An 11560-nucleotide genomic window follows, 5' to 3' on the forward strand; every position below is an offset into this window, starting at 1 on the left:
TATATTATAACATCACAGTACTGTAGCTACATGAAAACAACACAATACAACATATAGCTAGTTCAACTTCATAAGAACAATATATTCATTTCCCTAATCAAGATCATCCAGGCTCGTCTTATCCCCCTCTGCTTTAAGTTCAGTAAGAACCCGTTTTGCATGGGCCAACTGAGAAAGTGCCTCCTCCTTCGCCAACACCATCTTAGCAAAGTCTTTTAAAAAAATCTCAGCTCATTCTCCACCTTCAAATTTTTATCCCGCATCTTGAAATATGCTTCAGCGTTGACAAGACTTTCTCTAAGCCTAGCTGTGTTCACTTCCTCATACATGCTCCAGTGCTCCGTTAGGCCCATCTTCAAAGATTGTGGCCACTTTTGATCAACCCACTCCAAGTAACAACACTTCCGTTCATCCTATAATATTTATTAGACGAGTAACAATTGTTGGGGAAATGGGTTTATAGCAACATAGAAAATCACCAATGATTATTTTGAAAAACTGAAGAAAAATGTTAATTATGACATATCTTCTCAAAAAGATCAATGTGCAAATGAAATAATTGGTACTGAGACAACAACCAAATTCTGGAACATCAACCAAATTTTGGAACATCAGAAGCTATAATTAACTACAACGATGCTACAAGTTCTTAGTCATGCACAATAAATAACAAATGGAACATTTTATGAGGAAGGTAAATATAACTGCAACAACATAGCGAAAGTGTTTGGATGAAAGCAAATTGATAGTAACAGGTGTGTACATGCACAAATTTAGTAACATATAACTAATAGCACTAAGGCCGTCCACTATGTATGCCAAAACTGGTGTAAAGACAACTGTTGCTACATCTCGCACCGGTGCCCTAAACTGGCGAGCCGATGCAGCGGAAAAAAAATCAGGGACCCGGACTCCAGAGCACATAGTTGCTCCGATGCCCAGTTCCTTCGTGCCATAAAGATTTAGTATTTTACTTCTTGGCTGTTCGGATGTGTGGACCAAAGTTGGCTGCACAAACTGCTGAAGCGGTGCCAAATAATTTTCTAATGGCACCGCTGATGAGATGGCAACAATTTAAGATACTAGGTACAAACTGTGACACTGTCTTATGATGTGTTTGGTTGAAGGTGTGGTATGAATGGGTTGGGACCATGACAGTGTCTAAATCACATCTAACAAATGATTTGTAACAACGGAAGAGGGTCTAACCTTCTCTGCACATGCCAGAAACTTCCTCCCAGTGTCCACAGAATCAAACACAAGTAGCTTCACGCATGGAGATTGATGGTGGCAACGAGCAGATAGATCTTCAGCCACCCCGCTCCATTTGTTGCCACTAATGGTCTTTGGGAGCTACAAGAGGAAGAAACAACTCAAATCGACCTCCAGGTAAAAATACTTCATTCCAAGTCATAGCCCGAGAGAGAGAAGAGAGGCATACCCGAGTGGTGAAGGAGTAGTCGCCGGAGGAAGAACCGCTGGAGATGTCTTTGAAGAAGACCATGGAGACCCCGACGGTAGGATGCAAGACAGCGAGAGCGAGGAAGTGGCTATAGCTTAGCAAGGAAGGAAGGAAGGAAGGAGGATACAAAGGAAATGTGACTTGTGGTCGGGGAGAAAAGGGGGTGGGGAAAGGGGCGGGGGTAGATATTTTGGCGGTAGGCCAAAATTTTGGAATGTGGAGGGAAACTTTGCGCGCGGTGCCGCCGGACCATTCACTTTGAACGATTGTGTGCATCGCAAACGATTCTTCTGCTTTACGCACATGGGATGAGTTTGATAATTCAAATTTTGGTCTCAAGACATGGGCACATTCACTTTGAACGCGCGCAGTGCCGCCGGACCATTCACTTTGAACGATTGTGTGCATCGCAAATGATTCTTCTGCTTTACGCACATGGGATGAGTTTGATAATTCAAATTTTGGTGGAAATTTCCCCGGATACGTCATTGCATAATTTAACATCGCTTGCTAATTTGGGCACACAAAAGAGCATACAACAGACAGACCACAGTTATTGAATCGAGCAATTTCAGTAATTACACAGAGCGAGTTGACCTAAACATTGCTCTAACAAAAGTCTAGTATTAAAAACAAAGCCTAAGTACGCATAATTAAAAATCCGCTGCCGCGCCGGCCTATGCATCGCCGGTGTGAGATGAGACGCCGATGACTTGTCCTGGAGACATGCCGCCATTGGTGGACTCTGCATCCCCCCTGCTGAAGTCGACCGCGTCCTCGTCCTCATCGTCGGCACCGCCCTCAAGGTTGTAGTACTCATAGTAGTGGCTGCGCCAGAGCTCGCGTTGGTACTCCACCACTGATTCCTCGAAGGAAAGACTCTTCTCTACCTCAACCTCGGCCACACGCAACTCCTCCTTCCGGCGCTCCTCGATCTCCGCCGCCTCCTGCATCTCCAGCTCCTGCTCAGCGACCTCATGAGGAAGCAGGTGCTCCATGGCCTTTTCAGACATGGGTTGCATGCTGGAGTCCGAGGTGGCCTGGAATATCTTGGCGTGTGCATCCACGATCTTGGCGTGGATGGCCTCGACCCGGGCCAGGGTGACATCAGCGGCACAGACAGCAGCTCGAGCGCTCTCGGTGGTTGCAGCCACCGCCGCAGTAGCAGCTGCAGCCGTCTCAGCTGCTGCAGCTGCCCTGTCGGCTGCCGCATACGCCTTCTCGGCGGAAGCGGCCGCGCTCAATGCGGATGCGGCATCACTCCTGGCGTAGGCGGCGGCGCTCGGGAGGACGCGGCCATCGTACGGGCCTTCATGAAGCGTTTCCACAGCGTCATCTTTGCAAGAAGGGGGTGCAGGAATGGGGATCGGGATTCGTGGATTCGGGGGTTGCCGGCACAAGAGCAGACGAGCCGACGAAGCTTAAGGAGGGAGACTTAAATAGACCCAGATATTTTCATCGCAAACGGTTCCTAGAAAACAACTGTGTGTGACGTTGTAGATATTTTTTATTAGCTGTCAAAGACAAATTTGGAATAAAGTGCCAACGGATGGTGTTTTAAATGAACGAGAAATTTTGTAGTACTAATACAACTGTCATGTCAAATTTTGGAAAATTCCAGGGGTCATTTGACCTTCTAAGACATTTCAGTGATTTTCTAGCCATTTAATGACCGTAATTGAAATTTGAACTACATGTACATGCAATAGCTAACCATAACGGTTTGAAAACTCATATTTCGTGTACTTGTGTGCGATTTAATTCCATGTGCAGTAAATTGGAAGGAATTTTCAAACATATTGGTCCAACGGCTATTACACAATTAAGCATGGTGTGACATGGCATTTTAATTCCAAAAAATAAAATAAAAAATCAGAAACACATGAAACCTTGGTTGATGTAATGTCATACCACCAAGATGATGTGGTAAAAAAATTGGCATGTTTGACCAAAGTTTGGACACACACACCCCTCACAAACCGGAGCAACTCACTAGAAGGCTCGTGGTTCCAAGAGGGAACAATGCATGTTTGATGACGAACGAGAGATAGCTTCGTCTTACGGCCTTCAAATCTTTTTCTATGTCTAACGTGCACTACTACAACTGTAATGTGAAATTTTTGAAAATTCTAGGGGTCATTTGACCTTTTAAAGACATTTAAGTGATTTTCTAGCCATTTAATGACCGTAATTCAAATTTAAACTACATCTACATAAAACGCGTAACCGAAACGGTTTGAAAAATCATATTTGTGTACTTGTGTGCGAGTTAATTCCATGTGTAGTAAACTAGAAGGAACTTTCAAACATACTTGTATCAGGACATGGACACATAAGCATGAATACGTATGCATGGAGTGGCATGGAATTTTAATTCCAAAAAAATCAGAAACACATGAAACCTTGGTTCATGTAATGTCATGCCACCAAGATGATGTGGTAAAGAAATTGGTATGTTTGACAAAATTTTGGACACACAACCCTCACAAACCGGAGCAGCTCGCTAGAAGGTTCATGGTTCCGAGAGGGAACGGTGCTTGTTTGATGATGAATGGGAGATAGCTTCCTCTTACGGCCTTCAAATTTTTTCGACATCTAACATGCACTACTACAACTGTAATGTGAAATTTTGGAAAATTCTATGGGTCATTTGACCTTTTAAAGACATTTAAGTGATTTTATAACCATTTAATGACGGTAATTCAAATTTGAACTACATCTACATGCAACGCCTAACCAAAACGTTAAAAAAATCATATATGTGTACTTATGTGCGAGTTAATTCAATGCGTAGTAAATTAGAAGGAATTTTCAAACATATTGGTCTCACAACATGGACACATGCATACGTATGCATGGAGTGACATGGCATTTTAATTCAAAAAATAGAAAAATGATGAGAAACACATGAAACCTTGGTTGACGTAATGTCATGCCACCAAGATGATGTGGTAAAGAAATTGGCATGTTTGACGAACGTTTGGACACGCACCCCTCACAATCCGGAGCAATTCGCTAGAAGGTTCATGGTTCCGCGAGGGAACAATGCATGTTTGATGACGAACGGGAGATAACTTCCTCTTACGGCCTTCAATTTTTTTTCCTATGTTTAACATGCACTAATACAACTGTCATGTGAAAAATTGGTAAATTTCAGGGGTCATTTGACCTTTTTAAGACATTTATGTGATTTTCTAACCATTTAATGACCGCAATTCAAATTTGAACTACATCTACATGCAACGCCTAACCATAATGGTTTGAAAAATCATATTTTTGTGTACTTATGTGCGAGTTAATTCTATGTGCAGTAAATTCAAAGGAATTTTTAAACATATTGGTGTCAAGGCATGGGCACATGCATGGAGTGCATGCCATGACAATTTAATTCCAAAAAAATTAAAAATGATTAGAAAAACATGAAACTTTGCTTGATTTAATGTCATGCCACCAAGATGACGTGGTAAAGAAATTGGCATGTTTGACGAAAGTTTGGACACACACCCGTCGGAGCAACTTGCTAGAAGGTCCGTGGTTGCGAGAGGGAACAATGCATGTTTGATGACGAACGGGTGATAGATTTCTTTTACGGCCTTGAAATTTTTTCAACGTCTAACATGCACTACTACAATTGTAATGTGAAATTTTGGGAAATTCTAGGGGTCATTTGACCTTTCAAAGAAATTTAAGTGATTTTATAACAATTTAATGACCGTAATTCAAATTTGAAATACATCTACATGCAACGCCTAACCAAAACGGTTTGAAAAATCATATCTGTGTAATTGTGTGCGAGTTAATTCCATGTGCAGTAAATTAGAAGGAATTTTCAAACATATTGGTCTCACGACATGGACACATGCATACGTATGCATGGAGTGACATGACATTTTAATTCAAACAAATAGAAAAATGATCGGAAACACATGAAACCTTGGTTGATGTAATGTCAGGCCACCAAGATGATGTGGTAAAGAAATTGGCATGTTTGACGAAAGTTTGGACACACACCCCTCACAAACTGGAGCAACTCGCTAGAAGGTTCGTGGTTCCGAGAGGGAACAATGCATGTTTGATGATGGACGGGAGATTGCTTCCTCTTATGTCCTTCAAATTTTTTCCTACGTTTAACATGCACTAATACAAATGTCATGTGAAAATTTGGTAAATTTCAGGGGTCATTTGACCTTCTAAATACATTTAAGTGATTTTCTAACCATTTAATGACTGTAATTCAAATTTGAACTACATCTACATGCAACATCTAACCAAAACGGTTGGAAAAATCATATTTTTGTGTACTTGTGTGCGAGTGAATTACATGTGCAGTAAATTTGAATGAATTTTCAAATATATTGGTGTCAAGGCATGGGCACATGCATGGAGTGCACGCCATGGCATTTTAATTCCAAAAAATTAAAAAATGATCAGAAAAACATGAAACCTTGCTTGATTTAATGTCATGCCACCAAGATGATGTGGTAAAAAATTGGCCTGTTTGACGAAAGTTTGGACACACACCCTCACAAACCGGAGCAACTCACTAGAAGGTTCGTGGTTCCGAGAGGGAACAATGCATGTTTGCTGACGGGAGGCAGATAGCTTCCTCTTACGGCCTTGAAATTTTCTCCTACGTTAACATGCACTAATACAACTGTCATGTGAAAATTTGAAAATTTCCAGGGGTCATTTGACCTTTTAAAGACATTTAAGTGATTTTCTAACCATTTAATGACCATAATTCAAATTTGAACTACATCTACATGCAACGCCTAACCTAAACAGTTTTAAAAATTATGTTTTTGTGTGCTTGTGTGCGAGTTAAAAAATCATCAGACGATGTAAAAATCTGGCTTTCAAAAATGAAAATGTAAAGATCTGGCAAGGCAACCGGCCCCCACACGATTGGCAGTCTATCTCGCGGCTCCAGGTTTCGTAGGTCAATGGTGGGGATCATTAATTGGACACGGTTCTGCATTGGAAACCGTCAGCTATTATGTTCACACACGGATTTTGGCTATTATGTTCACACACGGATTTTGCTGCGGGAATCGTGTGTAATTCAAACTACAATACTCATAAATTCTGGTGACCGGCGTTTGTACTGTCCCCATCGATCTATATTCCCGCCGCCAATAGATACTACCTTGCTCACATCGTCCCGCCTACATTCTCATCTACATCCTCCCCTCGCTCGCCCTCTCTCTCTCTCTCTCTCTCTCTCTCTCTCTCTCTCTAATCTCTGCCATGGCGCCGCCGGTATGCCCACGCGTCGCCGAGGAGTCACCGCCCCCCGAGGACGCTCACTCGATTAGTAGCGACGAGGACTCCTACGCGCCTCCTGGCGAGGTTGCGCCGGACCCCCCAACTTTGGATTGTTTTTGGGGCCAGTACAATCTTTGTCTGTGGAAGTTGCTAACGCCGGCTGAGAAAGCCGGTCAAGTGGCGTTCAAGAAGGAGATGGCGGAGGAGGAAGCCAGGTACCAGGGGGCCTGGGAAGCCCGTGATGCCGCCTGGAAAAAGGAGGCGGCGGAGCTTTGGGGGCGGGCGCGTCGTCGTGCTGAGGAGGTGTACGAAGACGGGTACTTCGTGAGGAAGGTCATAGGCGCTGGGTGCCTCGTCGCTGCGTGGAGGTGGGCCGATAAGCTCTAGCGTGCCACCTACGAGGAGCTCTGGTGGGCGCCCAACGAAATGGCAAGATCGGCCGCACACATCCGCCAGGAAGAGGCAGATCGGTATGTCAAGCGTTGCGAGGCGGAGGATTCGGAGTACTGCCTCCGCACCGGGAAGATGCTGCGCACCAGGGAGCTACTGGCGAGGGGCTGCCAGAATACTAGCCCCAGGAGGGATTATTATTTTTAGTATTGTTCGTTGATAACCCACAAGTATAGGGGATCGCAACAGTTTTTGAGGGTATAGTATTCAACCCAAATTTATTGATTCGATACAAGGGGAGCCAAAGAATATTCTCAAGTATAAGCAGCTGAGTTGTCAATTCAACCACACCTAGAAACTTAGTATCTGCAGCAAAGTGTTTAGTAGCGGAGTAATATGATAGTAGTGGTAACAGTAGCAAAAGGTAATGATAGCAAAAGTAATATTTTTGGTGTTTTGTAGTGATGATAACAATAGCAACTGAAAAGTAAATAAGCGAAGAACAATATATGGAAAGCTCGTAGGCAATGGATTGGTGATAGAGAATTATGCTGGATGCAATTCATCATGTAACAGTCATAATCTAGGGTGACATAGAACTAGCTCCAATTCATCAATGTAATGTAGGCATGTATTCTGAATATAGTCATACGTGCTTATGGAAAAGAACTTGCATGACATCTTTTGTCCTACCCTCCCGTGGCAGCGGGGTCCTAGCAGACACTAAGGGATATTAAGGCCTCCTTTTAATAGAGTACCGGACCAAAGCATTAACACATAGTGAATACATGAACTCCTCAAACTACGATCATCACCGGGAGTGGTCCCGACTATTGTCACTTCGGGGTTGCCGGATCATAACACATAGTAGGTGATTATAGACTTGCAAGATAGGATCAAGAACTCACATATATTCATGAAAACATAATAGGTTCAGATCTAAAATCATGGCACTCGGGCCCTAGTGACAAGCATTAAGCATAGCAAAGTCACAGCAACATCAATCTCAGAACGTAGTGGATACTAGGGATCAAACCCTAACAAAACGAACTCGATTACATGATAAATCTCATCCAACCCATCACCGTCCAGCAAACCTACGATGGAATTACTCACGCACAGCGGTAAGCATCATGAAATTGGTGATGGAGGATGGTTGATGATGACAACGACGGATTCCCCTCTCCGGAGCCCCGAACGGACTCCCGATCAGCCCTCCGAGAGAGTTTAGGGCTTGGCGGTGGCTCCGTACCGTAAAACGCGATGAATCCTTCTCCTCTATTTTTTCTCCCCGTACACAAATATATAGAGTTGGAGTTGAGGTCGGTGGAGCTCCAGGGGATCCACAAGGCAGGGGGCGTGCCCAGGGGGCAGGCGCGCCCCCACCCTCGTGTCTAGTGTGTGGGCCCCCTGGCCTTGATTCTTTGCCAATATTTTTTATTATTTCCAAAAATAATCTCTGTGGAGTTTCAGGTCATTCGTAGAACTTTTGTTTCTACACGTAAATAACACCATGGCAATTCTGCTGAAAACAGCGTCAGTCCGGGTTAGTTCCATTCAAATCATGCAAGTTAGAGTCCAAAACAAGGGCAAAAGTGTTTGGAAAAGTAGATATGATGGAGACGTATCAACTCCCCCAAGCTTAAACCTTTTACAAACTCTGTTTGCTCTTGTTGTTGTAAATATGTAAAGCCAGCATTCAAGTTTTCAACAAAGATTATGAATTAACCATATTCTCAATAACACTTAGGTCTCAGGTTTACTCATATCAATGGCATAATCAACTAGCAAGCAATAATAATAAATCTTCGATGACAACACTTTCTCAATCATAATATGATATAACAAGATGGTATCTCGCTAGCCCTTTCTGAGACCGCAAAACATAAATGTAGAGCACCTTTAAAGATCAATGACTGACTAGACATTGTAACTCATGGTAAAAGAGATCCAGTAAAGTCATACTCAATGTAAACTAACAGTAATGAATGCAAATGATAGTGGTGCTCTCCAACTGGTGCTTTTTAATAAGAGGACGATGACTCAACATAAAAGTAAATAGATAGGCCCTTCGCAGAGGGAAGCAGGGATTTGTAGAGGTGCCAGAGCTCGGTTTTGAAATGGAGGTGAATAATATTTTGAGCGGTATACTTTCATTGTCAACATAACAACCAAGAGATGGCGATATCTTCCATACTATACACATTATAGGCGGTTCCCAAACAGAATGGTAAAGTTTATACTCCCCCTGCACCAACAAGCATCAATCCATGGCTTGCTCGAAACAATGAGTGCCTCCAACTAACAACAGTCCCGGGGGAGTTTTGTTTGCAATTATTTTGATTTGATTTGCATAAAGCATGGGACTGGGCATCCCAGTGACCAGCCATTTTCTCATGAATGAGGAGTGGAGTCCACTCCTCTTGAGAATAACCCGCCTAACATGGAAGATACAGATAGCTCTAGTTGATACATGAGCTATTAGAGCATAGAAACCAGAATGTTTATTTGAAGGTTTAGAGTTTGGCACATACAAATTTACTTGGAATGGCAGAAAGATACCTTATATAGGTAGGTATGGTGGACTCATATGGAACAACTTTGGGGTTTATGGGATTGGATGCACAAGCAGTATTCCCGCTTAGTACAGGTGAAGGCTAGAAAAAGACTGGGAAGCGACCAACTAGAGAGCGAAAACAGTCATGAACATGCATTAAAATTAATCAACACCGAATGAAAGCATGAGTAGGATATAATGCACCATGAACATAAATATCGTAGAGGCTATGTTGATTTTGTTTCAACTACATGCGTGAACATGTGCCAAGTCAAGCAACTCGAATCATTCAAGAGAGGATACCACCTTATCATACCACACCACAACTATTTTAATAGCATGTTGGTACGCAAGGTAAACCATTATAAGCTCCTAGCTAAATAAGCATGGCATAAGCAATTATAATCTCTAATTGTCATTGCAAATATGTTTATTCATAATAGGCTGAATCAGGAACGATGAAATAATCATATTTACAAAAACAAGAGAGGTCGAGTTCATACCAGCTTCTCCCATCTCAATCATTCCATATCATATATCGTCATAATTGCCTTTCACTTGCGAGATCGAATGATGTGAATAATAATAACAGTGCACATGCATTGGACTAAGATGGAATCGGCAAGCATTCAATAAATAAGAGAAGACAAGGCAATATGGACTCTTTTGTCAGATCAACAATAATGCATACAAGAGCCACTTTAACAATTTAATTATGGTCTTCTCCTATCGACCCCCAAAGAAAAGAAAAGAAATAAAACTATTTACACGGGAAAGCTCCCAACAAGCAAAAGAAGAACATGAAATCTTTTTGGGTTTTATTTTTAATTACTACTACAAGCATGGAAATTAAAACTAGCTAAAAGCTACAACTATTTTTTTTGTTTTTCTTAAGGTTTATTAAACACACAAGAATAAAGCATAAAAAAGAAATAAACTAGCATGGAAATTACAATGAAAAAGTATGAGCACCGACAACTAGCAATGTGTGTGTGAACGTGAATGTAATGTCGGTGAGAAATACGTACTCCCCCAAGCTTAGGCTTTTGGCTTAAGTTGGTCTATGGCCACGGCTGGCCTGGGGGATATCCAAAGTTGTAGTTGGGGTCGTACTGAGATGCAGCAGTCATTGCATTGTGGGCTGTAGCTTGGAGGCGAGCTATCTCAGCCCTCCTCTTATACTCTTCCGCCTCCTCTCTCGTTATAAAATATCTCCCTTTTGCCTCCTCACAAAGGAACTAGTGAGATAGTGGTACTGACGACACTTTTCTGCCTCGAAGCTCACAAGATCAGCGTTACACAAATATGCGTTAAATTCTTCCTTAATTCCTGCTCAATCCATTAAGTCCTCTGAAGGCCATTCACAAGGCTGCACTGGAGCGTCCCTTGGTGGCTCATTATCAGCATCACGCATTGCAAGCCTGGGTCCTTGCTTCCTTGAAGGACCACCTTGGTACATTTTCCTAAACATATTTCTTCTTCTGAAAAATTTCTGAAATTTTTAGTAACTTCAAATAAAAGTAAACCAAACTCAACAATATTGATAGCAACTACTCCTACAAGTGCCTAGAACATATATCATGCATTAGAATTACTTGGAACCATATAAATTTGACATGCAAGCTCAAGAACATGGTCACCTAGGCAGCACAAATTTGCAATGAATAAAGCACTAGAACAAAAACTAATTGGACCAATGGAGGAGTCACATACCAAGGAACAATCCCCCAAAGCAGTTTTGCGAGAGGTGCTTTGAGCAAGGAGATCGAAAATCACGGCAAAATGAGCTAGAACTCGTGCTTGAGCTGTATGATGATTTTTTTGGGAGGAAGAAGAAGTGTGTGGGTGCAGGAATAAGTGGAGGGGAGCCACCGTGGGCCCACGAG

Source organism: Triticum aestivum, chromosome 3A (assembly GCF_018294505.1).
Source record: "Triticum aestivum cultivar Chinese Spring chromosome 3A, IWGSC CS RefSeq v2.1, whole genome shotgun sequence".
In the NCBI taxonomy this organism is placed as follows: Eukaryota; Viridiplantae; Streptophyta; class Magnoliopsida; order Poales; family Poaceae; genus Triticum; species Triticum aestivum.